Here is a 12,735-nt window from a genome sequence, read left to right as displayed (position 1 = left end):
TCCAGTCACTCTGGTTTTTCATCATGGCCTGCTCCCCACCTTCACTTGGAAAGGTAGTTATTCTTTATGCCATTTACAGATAAGGACACTGAGCTTCAAAATGACAAAAGGACTTACCCCAGGGCACGCTACCTGTAAGAAGCAGAGTGTGTTCTGGAATCTTTATTGAATGAATGAATGCATGCATGCATGAATGAACAAGTGAATGATGCAGTAAACAAAGGCCCTAGGTCAGGAGTACTTAGGTGGCTCAGTGGAGATGCATTGAAGGACATGGTCATCTATTAGACCCTGCCAGGGCTCTCTTCGGCAGTATGTGCCTTACTATGTGTGAGGAGGTGCTGTCTTGCTTTCAGTGTGTAAATATCATACCTTGATGGAGAAACTGCAGCAGAGAGGCCCTGTGCCCCAGCACATCTGTCACAGCCCACACAACACCGCCAGAGTGAAAGCAACAAACTCAACGAACTGCAAACTTGTCTGTACCACCTGGGTGCAAGCAGGAACGGGTGTGAATGTGATAGTTTCTGTTCCTTTTCTTTTTATAGGTCAGGAGCTGGGAGAGGTGAATGATTCTCAAGGTGGCTATGAGCCTTATGCTCTTTTATATTGCCAGGCAGCAACAGCGCTGGGATGCGACAAGCTGTTTCCCCATTCCCAGGCCGCTGGGGTGAGGCTGGGGCCAGAGAGTGCCCAGTTCCTAGCTCATAGTCAGTGGGGTGGAGTGGGGGACCTTCTCTGATAGCCCACACTTCTGTCAGTGGGAAGATTTGGATTTGTTTTGAGGGGCAGAAGCAGACATTCCTTCCTATGTGGGGCTATTGTGCAAAGTTTGGGGGCAAAGCTGGGTGGAGAAATATGGGTATTTAGAATAATGTCTGCCTTTTCAAATGAAAACTCTTTAAACATTTGTTTCATACCTATGTAGAACTGGGGCTAAGACTGTAGTTACAAGGGGGATATGAGGAAGGTGCTGATGGCAGTGCTCTGCCTCTCTGTCCCTTGGGTCCCAGGCAGCCCACTCAACACAACAGAAATCCACAATCCTTAGGAGTCACTCAAAAGCCCCCTCCTAGAAGTTATCATCTATACTATTAAAGCACGCCCTTTGAGAGCTACCTCGAGAACCCAGCAGGCCTCTCAACCAGCGGCGTGGTCTCCTGGGAAGAGTTTTGAAAAATACAAGGGCTCTTAGTCAGGTGCCCTCAACCCACATATCTGAAGGATTGCCATTAACTACCTCTCTGTGATGGCTGCTGAGGGCCTGGGGCAGCACAGGTGGTGGAGGAATGGACTGGAACCCGACTGTCCTTAGAGAGCCTGTGGCTCAGAAACATACTGGGTTGGCTTTGCACACAACCTAGTCTTCTTCACCATTCTTCCCCTGCAGAGTGGTCATGGGGGTGGCGTCAGATGTGCAGGTTTTGTCCCACTCCTGCGTCCTCTGTTCCCTTCGGCTCTAGCCCCACCCTTGTCCCCTTTCTGCTGTCAGGTGTCTATCAGCTGACCTTTGATAGCAGGTTGATGATCTTATTTTGCCCAGAGCGTTTCCGTTTCTTTGAGGCAATAAGTTGTTTTGGAGAACCAGGTGAGTGAAATTTCAGGCCATAACACTGTTGTGAAGATATTTGAGATTTAAGGCTGGTTTTCAACACCATTTAACTTCTACCAAGTTAACACATTCTCAGTTGTAAGAACATCTGCTGTAAAGCATTTTTCTGCCCATTTTATAGTTTGCCCTTCACAATGGTCTGCGAAGTAGGAAGGACATTATTCTTTTTTTTTTTTTTTTTTGAGACTGAGTCTGGCTCTGTCGCCCAGGCTGGAGTGCAGTGGCCGGATCTCAGCTCGCTGCAAGCTCCGCCTCCCGGGTTTACGCCATTCTCCTGCCTCAGCCTCCCGAGTAGCTGGGACCACAGGCGCCCGCCACTTCGCCCGGCTAGTTTTTTGTATTTTTTAGTAGAGACGGGGTTTCACCGTGTTAGCCAGGATGGTCTCGATCTCCTGACCTCGTGATCCACCCGTCTTGGCCTCCCAAAGTGCTGGGATTACAGGCTTGAGCCACCGCGCCCGGCCGGAAGGACATTATTCTTAATCCCATTTTACAGAGAAGGACACTAAGCTTCTGAGTGACAAAAGTACTTATCCTAGGGCAAACCACCAGTAACAGGCAGAAAGAGATTGACTACTGATATGGTTTGGCTCTGTATCCCCACCCAGATCTTACCTTGAATTGTAATCCTCATCATCCCCACGTGTCAATGGCAGAACCAGGTGGAGGTAATTGGATCATGGGGGCAGTTTCCGTCTTGCTGTTTTTGTGATAGTGAGTGAGTTCTCACAAGATCGGATGGTTTTATGTTTAGCATTTCCTCTGCCTGCACTCACTCTGTCCTGCTGCCCTGTGAAGAAGGTGCCTGCTTCTCCTCTGCCTTCCATCATGATTGTAAGTTTCCTGAGGCCTCCCTAGCAATGTGGAACTAAGTCAATTAAACCTCTTTCCTTTATAAATTACCCAGTCTCAGGTATTTCCTCATAGCAGTGTGAGAACAAACTTACACAACTATATAGGTCTTTTGACGTCAGATGCAATGTTCTTTCCTCTGCTCCTCAGATAGTCTTAACATTTGCTCTTCTTGAATATTTTATGGATCTGTCCTAAATTTTACAGTACTAAAAGCTGTTAATTGAGTTTCTTTCATAGACAGAAGATAGGGTTGATTCAATTCAGTTTACATCAATTCTATATTGAGTCCAAACAGAGTTCTGGGCTAAATACTGGAAATAGAAATGGAAAGCCCAGGCTCTTCCCTTAAAGAGGTCACAGATGAGGGGAATTCTCTTCTCACTGGTGCCTTCCCAATCGCTTCTCAATCCTCTCTAGCCCTTTGCGAAGAAAATAAACCCTTTACTCTGCCAAGCTGGAGGTCTTTTCTCCTCAGAGTGTTTTTGTCTTGGAAGAGAAATAAATGGTTCTGCAAATCAGCTAGTGGGTTGCAGCCAGACTAACAGGAGAGACCTGTTTGGGGATGCTTCACTGGCTCTCCTTCTGGAAGAAGACCCTGTGATAAACAAGATCATGATGGAGAGCAGCATACCTCCTTTCGCACCAAGACGTGAACCTCAAATTGTCCTTCTTTGCTGTGAGCTCTGTGCAAGGTTCACCCTTGCAGGAAGGGACCTTATCAGAGTTTCTTGAGAGACTGAACTGATCTGTCTGTCTGGCCAAGAGAAGTAGAGGTGAGGACCGTTGATGTCAGTCACATTCACATGCTGACTCAATCCCAGGTGACCTTCACAACTGACATACCATTACAAAGATCTACTGTGGTGACTACATTTGTTTAAAACAAAACTGGACCAAGTAGCCCAGCAGGCATGGCCAGGACAATTGGAAAGAAAAATCAGCATTGAAACATCTCTAAAAAAGCTAGAAGTGAACATCTGCCCCCACCCTCCCCTGCCCCTGGTCTCTTCCTTTCTGTGTACTGGATTTCTTATTTGGGAGGATGAATTTGGTAAAGGGGCTTAGCTGAGGGTGTTTTCCTCTGTCACAAGCTGAGACTACAGCTGGTTAGCCCTTTGCTTTCTCTAACATCATGGAACGCTCCCTTAGGCATGCGACTTAGATATTCACTTTCTCCTGGGGAGCTTGGGTGGTGATACTGGCCTTCCTTGCTTTGTTGACTACAATCCTGGACCTGAATATCATTCTTAGGTAGAATTTTGGCACAAAATCTTCTCTTCCTTCTATCTTTAGTGCATAATTACCCTGTATTTCTTCTTAAGAAACCTTTAGGACATATGAGATTGTGAAGTATTTGGGGATCTTAAACAATCAATACCATTTATTATTGTCCATCAGGTGAAGCAACAGAGCCAAAGGTCTAATTTACAAGTGACTCGTGGTTTGAAATCTAATTGATTCCTGGGGAGCCATGACAAGTCGAACCATTGTAAGACAAACTCTCATTTTCTGTAAGTGTCATTTTATCAATTCCACTTGGAATCTAATGTCATACCACAAAAATACCCAGAGTAATCCCAACAAAATGAAACTAAAATAAAACACAGATATAAACTTTTCAAACATTTATAAACTATATAAAGACAAATTCAATAGAAAAGCTATAACAATGTTCCATTTGGGCGATCCTTTTGTCTTTTTGGCTGAAATGAACCGGCCTGAAGCTTTTTGAAATGTTGCTTCCACGAAGCCTGGATTGAAGTTATCTCTTCTTTCTGCGATAAATCTCCCTATAACAGTGGCTCTCAACTGAGGGTGATTTTTTCCCCCCAGAGGACATTTGGCAATGTCGGGAGACATTTTTGGTTGTCACAACATGGTGGGAGGCAGGGGTCCTACTGGAATTTAGTGGGTAACAGCACAGGGCAGGTCCCTACAACAAAGAATTATCTGACCAAAGTGTTAATAGTACTGCTGTATTGAAACACTGCTTTGTAGCGTGGACATTTCAAACTGAGTTAACATTCAGGTCATTTCATTGAAAGAAAAAACCAGATTTATGTGAATATGTCTCAAATTCGTTAAATGGTACTGGATGGGGGTTGGGGGAGGATAGGAGGGCGGGCCATTCCACATTGACTTCTTTAATCATCTCTTGCTTTTCCAAGTCAGTAAGTCAACTGAGTTACCTTTAATTGCAACCCAGGTTGTTATTGTTGCCAATTGTTTCGGTGTAGCTTTGGTTGTAAATACAAACTTTGGTTATTATTTTGTGGTTTTTATTTAGTGGGGACGGGGTGGGGAGGATGTCATAAACAGCGAGTGGGCTCACAAATCAAGCCAGGTATTACCTGCATGCAGGCATAATATATGCATTCCTCATAGTTTTCATTGTTTATCTTGGATCTTTAAATTTCCTGTGCAGCTAGCATACTGAATTTTCATAATTGCTACTGCATTTCTTACAATGTACACGTATTTGCCAGCAACCTCTGAAGAGCTTATGGTTTGTCATGAAGAGCACAGCTGTGAATGAATGCCTGGCAGTGATCTCTGATGATAATGATTTTTATTTAAAGCATTAGAGGGTATCAGCATCTAAAGGTTGATCCATACCTTCCACTGGCCCCTGGTCCCTGCCCCTGGGGAAGATTCTACAGTAATCAGTTTTTTTTAGAAGGTCCTGTCAACTTTTTGGATTCAAGAGGCTCCTTAATTGCCACTTTTTTTTAAGTGTTAGAAGTGTTTGAAATGTGTCTGAGTTTTAAAAAAATATTGTCAATGTTGAAATGACAACCCTCATCCTAATTAACTGAGTTTTTTCACTGTATATCTCTTTCCATTTTCTCATGAACACATAAACATAAGTTTGGAAAGTTTACTTTAATCTATTTTAAAAACTTTGAAGCAAGGAGCCTTGCGTATGTGTGAAATATCTGAATTAGAGAGTAGGGAGTTTGGTAAATACTGGTGGAAAAGGAAAGAGTCAAAAAGAGAATGTCTGGCCCACTGACCATGGATTGCTGAACCTCTTTCTAGAGAGTGACTTCCCCACCAGCAGGAACGTCCCTGGGAAAGGAACCATATCTGGTTTGTTTACTGCCTTGCAACTGTGTGATGGTTGGTTTTATGTGTCAACTTGACTGCACCACAGGATGCCTCGGTTAAACGTTATTTCTGGGTGTGTCTGCAAAAGTGTTTTTGGATGAGGCTGGCATTTGAATTGGGGTACAGAGTAAAGTAGATTGCTCTCCCTAATGTGAGTGGGCATCATCCAATCCGTTGAGGACCTGAATAGAACAAAAAGGCTGAAGATGGAGGAATTTGCCTTTTGTTTTCTTTCTGTCCACCTATTAAGCTGAAACATTGTTCTTCTTTAATGATTTGAGTGGGATTTACAACAGTGGCTTTTCTAATTCTCAGGCCTTTGAATTGAACTGAATTACACGACCAGGTTTCCTGAGTCTGTGGCTTGCAGACTCAGATTGTGGGACTTCTTGGTGTCCATAATCACATAAGCCATTTCCTCAAAATAAATCTCTCTCTCTGTCTCTGTCTCTCTCTCTCTCTCTCTAACACACACACACACAGACACACACACACACATACACACACACAAACACACACACACACATTCTGTAAATCTCCTGTTGGTTCTGTTTCTCTGGAGAATCCTTACTAATACAAACTGATATTAAAGTTTCAATAAAAGAATTTTTTTAACTGGGAAAAAAGAGAGAGAGAGACAGAGAGAGACCAAATCTCTTCCGGGAGGAGCAGGGGGTGTGCAGGCCTTTCATCTTTTTGTATATCCAGAATCAGTATCGGATCTGGTATACAGTAGGTACTTTTTGAGTGTAGGTGATGAGATGAGTGAAGAGGAACAAGAGACTCATTTATGTGTAGCTTTACAAGTCCAACGCATACCCTTTTTATAATTCTTTGAAAGCCCAGGCAATGGGAATATTGTATGTGTCACATGAGTGGAAAGATACAGGCCCAAAGGGCCCTAATTTGTGGTGATGTCTTATTGCTGACTGGCAAAGGGGCCACTGCTAAAGCACACGTCCCCAGGGACACTGGGGGTATTACAGGCAAGAAGATGCTACTGGGTAATTGCACTGATTACTAATGTTCCCAACATTTCTCTTGCTTAATAATCCACTTTTAATATTACCCCCTGGCAGTTCTTCGTTCCCATAACACAACAATAATTAAATCTGTGTTCAGATGGTTGTAAATGTACCCAGAGGTCTTAAGCAATGGGTGAATTATACTCATTTAAGTTAGAACATAATTCAGCAACCTCAGGAATAAATACTAATTACTAAAGTTCCTTTAAGTTTCACTATATCGCATTAGTTTCCATTTTCATTTTCCAGACAACAAAGTACAGGACAAGATTCAAGTGACAGGTTTTTATCTCAATATTACAGCAGTCACTCCTCTAGTCCCATAATCCTAAGCTATAGGTTTCCAGAGTGGCTTATTTAAAACAGGACCAGGAAATGTGACTGTTTTTAAAGGGCCACCATGGTCTGACATTCCAGAAATTGTGTTTTTTTGTTTGTTTGTTTTTTTTTTTTTTTTTTTTTTTTTTTTTTTTTTTTTTTTTTTTTTTTAGGAAATGAGGATTAAAAGAGGAAACGTGGCACAGGGCAAGGGCTAAAAAAGGTGCCTTGCCTGCTGTGTTTGTGAGGGGCCTTCTATGATAGATGGCCGTGTGGCTGGAGTTTTGTCCCTGTTTGACACATGGCCCCAGGGGTGTGAAGAAGCCTGCTGGTGTCTAAAAAAGACTAGGAAGAATGAGCCTTTTAAAAAATTTATTTCCAGGGTTGGGATTCTGTTCCTTCTTTAAAGTACCCATGATTTCTCCCTTTTAACATGCAAGGTGGAGAAAGGTCTCTCCTTTGTGGTCTGGGGTCTTCACAATGCCCGGTCTGTTCCTGGCTCTGTTATTGAACTCCAAGCAAACATGAGTACTAAACCGCTCCTGGCCACGTTCCAGCAGGCTATGCTGTTTCATGCCTCCGACCCTGGTTCATGTGGCTTCCACCTCTTTTTTTTCTCCCTTGGATAGTTTCTGTTGTCATACGACCTCCCCTGGACAGGCTCCTAAAATCCGCCTGCCCACTCCAGCATGGGAGAGCAAGTCTAGGTTTGCGGTGCTTACCCGACGCCGTTACTCAGTTATCTCTGCACTTCCTGACTGCCTGTGCGCCTGGAACTGACTGGAAGAAGTTCCCCTCACCACTCTCTTTTTCGGGCTGTTCCCTGACTGGGGTCTTACTTAATGTAACCCAGAGGTGAGAGTTGATCTTACATTATGCACTGGGTCCAGGGACAGAAAGGGAAAAGGTTTTTCCAAGTGACCAAGGCTGAGAGGCAGTGGCTAATGGTGCATTAGCTGGAGCTGCTCCCAGGCAGAGCAACAGGACCTGGCAGCGGAGGAGCTGACTGAGTGGAGGGCAGGCTGGCTCAGCATGCCAGACCTGTCAAATGTTCTCCAGCAGTACCCATAGATGGCACTAGAGCCTTGGGGATCAGACCACCCCTGGGCACTTCAGGGTTGAGGGAGCCAGGAGAGGAGGCTGGAAGGAGGTGGGCAGTGAGTCACCGTCCCTGTGGCTGATCAAGGACTCAAAACTATACAAAAGGCCCATCTGGTAATACTAGGGCAGCAGACACCACCACCCATTGGTGACCTTTTCTGATGGTAAAAGCAAAGGGTGAGATGAAATTGGTATTTTTACCTGAAAAGGCTGTTAAAGGTTAAAATGACAAACTAACATTCAGAGGGTTTGGAGGATTTGGTGTTTATGATTTCCCAAAGTGGGTGGAAGGTAGGGAAGAAAGAAAGGAAGAGAGAGAGAAAGATGCAAAGAGAGAGAGAAAGATGCAAAGAGAGGAGAGAAAGACGCAAAGAGAGGAGAGAAGCAGGAGAGTAGAAGAGAGGAGAGAAGAAGGAGGGAAGAATGAGGAAGGGGTCGAGACATTCAGGATATAATGAGAGAACAGAAACAGGGCGGACAAGGGGTGTAGATGGGGGAGCAGGGCCATGGGGGAGAACAGTCCACCCAAAGGGTGATGTGGAGAAGACATGTTGGCAGAAGTGGGCCAGAAACATTAAGGAAAGGAAGCCCAGAGAAAAGAAAGCAGGCCCATCCTTAAAACAGGCATGCCCCCCAATGCCCCTAGGACTCAGAAGACACACGTCATTCTTTCAGGATCTTTTATTAACGTATAGAAAATGTGTTTAAAAAAGGAACTATACAGAGGCTAAAAGCAACCAGGACTAAAAATACTAGTTAACAATGGTTAACAAGCAGAGATTCCAGTCTTTGAGCTACAGTGCCATGAAAGGATCAGGGAAGCTGGTTTTCTCCTCTCCCTTTCTCCGTATGTTTTTATTTTTATTTTAGCTCATTAAAGTGTGCATTGTCTGAGGAGTATGTACTCCATTTTCTTCTTTTTTTCTTCCCTCCAGTCTTTCTTTTAAGTAAGCACTTTTTCAAGCTCATTGTAGCTACAAAGTCAGTAAACTGGTCTTTGTTATTTTTACCTGAAAAGGCCGTTAAAGGTTAAAATGACAAACTCAAATTCAGAGGGATTGGAGGATTTGGTGTTTATGATTTCTCAGAACAACAGTCTAGAGACCACCAGCATGGGTTTCAGCTGCTCGGAGCCCCAGGTAATGACCCCCTCAGTGTCACAGTGACTTGCTTAGGGTACCTGGGCATCCCCATGGGCCTGGGGACTATTCAAGGTTGGAATAATTAGATGTGTGTGTTTGTGCATGTGCACCTGTGTATGTTTGCATGCATGTGTGTGTGTGTGAATGATTGGAAGGAGGAGCCTGTGTGTTAACCAGAATAGATTCACATAGATTCTAAACCTTGAATCTGTGGGACCATGGTGTGAGTCTGGGCCGCCGCAGCTGGTAAAGGAGCACTTAGTTGGCTGACATTTTTGCAGGAATCATAATGTCCGTTGCATCTAATGCACCGTTGTCACTGCTGCCCAAGCAGCCCCCACACTGGAAGGGAACCAGTGTTCTGGGGTTGTTTCTTGGGGAGATCTATTCCTTTATATATAAACATCATTCAGTTAAAGGGAAGGGGTTTATGTCTGGAGTTTTGACCTGGCAGCTAAAAATACCAGGTTGCCAGGTACTGATTTCCTTCTAAATTCCCCAAAGTAGCAAAGAAAGATGAGATTGTAGCCAACTGTCCTCTGATGCCTTCCCACCCACTGGGGATGTGGGGCAGGTAAGGAGTGGGGAAAAGAAACCAGGGGGATGAGTAAAATGAATGTATCTCCTGCCTTCTAGCTTCATTCCCCAAATATTTCCACTGTCGTACTCCTGCAGGGAACTGTGAAGGTGTTTGTATCCCTGGAAGTCTGGAAGGAGTGGCCTAAATCAGTCTTCAACCTGCTGGTTTTAACCTACAAATTTATAGGATGCCTGCATTTGTACTATCCATACTGGTTTGAATACACTAATAATATAACCCTTTCTTCCCAAATTCTGGAGTGAAACTGATGCTCTGGGAACATGTACCATGTTTATTCTGTGGCTTCTCCTTCCTCAATCCTGGCTACACTGCCTGCTCCAGCCTGAAAAAAATGACTTTGGAATATCCACTCTTCTAATGTTGGGATGTTCCCAAAGGAGTGGGGTGGGGGTATTGGGTTTATATTCTGGTTCTTATCTTCCCTCTCTCATTCCGCTGGGGACCCTCTCCCTCATCTATCAAATTTAAAAAGAAAGAAAAGGAAAGAGATGTCAGGATGTTTCTTATTCCCCATGATAATGAGACTGAGGGTACCCTGGAGTATATGGCAAAAATAATGCAAGGATTTCCTTTTCTTAAAAGTCAGAGGAAGTGGCATCAAAGACCCTTTGTAAGAATATTAGTAAAATCCAAGATGGTGGTCACTTGGCTAAATAAATATAAGGGGAGCAGCCTCATGAAGTGGAAAAATCAAGGGCTTCAAAATTAGACAAAGGTTCAGATTATGGCTCTATTTAGTAGCTGTGTGACTTTGAGCATGTTACTTAACTTTCCTGGCCCTCCATTCCCTCTTCTATAAAATGGTTAAAACTGACTTAAAGTTTATGGTGAGGATTTAGTAAAGTAATATATGTAAAGCCCTTTGCACAGTATCTGGTAAATAGTAGGTATGCAATAAATGCTATTTATCTTAGTCTTCATTTGGGGAGAATCAAATTAAAAAGCCTATAGCAGACATGAACTTAGCTCTGTTACTAATTGCCTGTGTGAATGTGAGCAAATTGCCTAAACTTTCTTGCCCTTGGTTTCCTTGAGAGGAAATAAAATGAGAGGATCAGATTAGATGATCTTGAGTCCTATCCAGCTCTGAAAGTGTGTTTCCAACATTTGCCTGTTGGAGGCAGTGTTGAGCATATTAGTGCTCAATGTCAGGATATTAAAGAGCAACACAGGGGCTCCCTGGGGGCTGCTAAACCAGTGATGGGAAGAAAATAAGAGTCCATGCATTCTTGTCCATGCGTTCACTTACTGACAATGCATCTGGACTGAAACCCTTTCTTGTGACCTAGATGTTCTAGACCTCTTGGGTGTATGGCTTGCTTCTCAGGGAAGACGTTTGCACCACCTGACCTGAATCCATGGTGCCAATGAGTGAGTGCCAGTACCCAGGAGAGCTGGCCTCATGAGAATAATAGAGTACAATGTTTCTGAACTGGAACGTTAGCATTAGCCTGGCTTCATGGCCCAGACAATAAGGAGCTGTTTTATGAAGTTATCAGAGGGGGCCAAGTGTGTCTGAGGAACAAGAGCTGTGTTATTTGGATGCACTGCAAGATCCTTATTAAGCTTGAGGAAGCAGGGAGGATTTCCCGTTTGGAGAAAATGCAACACTGTCCAAAGACCGTGAGGTTTGCCAAGGACATTTGGACAATGAAGTGCTGCAGGTGCAATGAAGTCATGTTTCAGGCAAAGGTTGACCTTAAAAAATTAAACAGAATGCTGGAGATGACAAATCAGGCTTGTGACTACTGGTGATGCAAAAGTGAGATCCAGGCAGAACTGGTTGAGCCAGCAAAAAAAGCCCTTCTGCTTCTGGTTTTCTGTGCAGTGACAGGCCTCAGTGCCTTAGTTTCTCCTCAAGTTAAGTGAGTGAGTGGCAGAAGCTCTGGTGGGAGGTTGGAAGCCAGAATGTGAGAAGTCAATGCTGCTTCCTCTCCCATGGCTGCGCCTGCCTGGTCTCTGCATTTTAGTGTAGTGCCATCTGTAGAAGGCTTGTTTTGAATCTCCAGTGATCCATCAGCTTCTTCTTAATTTTATATTTTTCTTCTTCCCACCTGTTTCTCAAAGCTTGACGAATGTAGAACTGGCATAAACAAATCCAGAGTGGATACAATTAGAAAGAACCAGAGACATTTTTTCAAACTGGACTTGAGTCTACACCAATACATCATCTTAAAGCATATAGGAGTTACTTTCCCTGCTTGTTTTTGAAAGTTTTCATTTCATCTGTGAGTTCTCATCTGGACTCATAGTGTCCAAATGCTCCAGTATTGTTGAAGAAAGCTTTATCACATATGTGTAGGATTGGGTTATGGAAGAAGCAAAGGTTTGAGGAGGCATTCAGCTAAACATCTTCAGGACTGTGATCAAAGGACTCTGTGATACAACCAGAGAGAGGCTACAGGCACAAACCCAGAGGCCAGCCTGTAACTCAGCTTTCTTTAGAGGATAGACCCTCTCTGTCATGGTAACCTGGGTGAAAGCAGACCATCGGCGAAGTGAGGCAGAGCTGAGTATGCAGCTCCTGGCATCTGGGTGGGAGGCAGACTCCCAGACTTCATACATCTGCCCCACTCCTCTGAGGTCCTGAGACTCCTCCTGCAGCTGTGGCAAGTTTGAAGCAAGTGAAAACAAATTATCCCAACTTCTTTGGGATTATTGAAACTGAACTGAATTTTGAATCTTTCAGAAGTTTCCTAATAAAAATTTAAGAGTGGACAGTGAGATGCAAGTAAGGTGGAAAGTGTCCCCCAACCCCACGCCCTACCTCCTTGGAAGAAAAGACATAGAACTAAGAAATTAGATTAAATAGCATTCTGGTGATAGAAAGCAAGCAGTAGAAAACCATATATCCTGGGTATGTGGCCCCGCCTTTCCTGAAATTCTGGGTGGAGGTTACGAAAAAGAAAAAGAAAAAATGTTTTCATGTCCCAAGAGTATTTGCAAATCCAGGTCACCAGCTTGTCTATTTCA

Source organism: Theropithecus gelada, chromosome 1 (genome assembly GCF_003255815.1).
Source record: "Theropithecus gelada isolate Dixy chromosome 1, Tgel_1.0, whole genome shotgun sequence".
Taxonomy (NCBI): domain Eukaryota; kingdom Metazoa; phylum Chordata; class Mammalia; order Primates; family Cercopithecidae; genus Theropithecus; species Theropithecus gelada.
Note: the sequence above shows the minus strand (reverse complement) of the source record.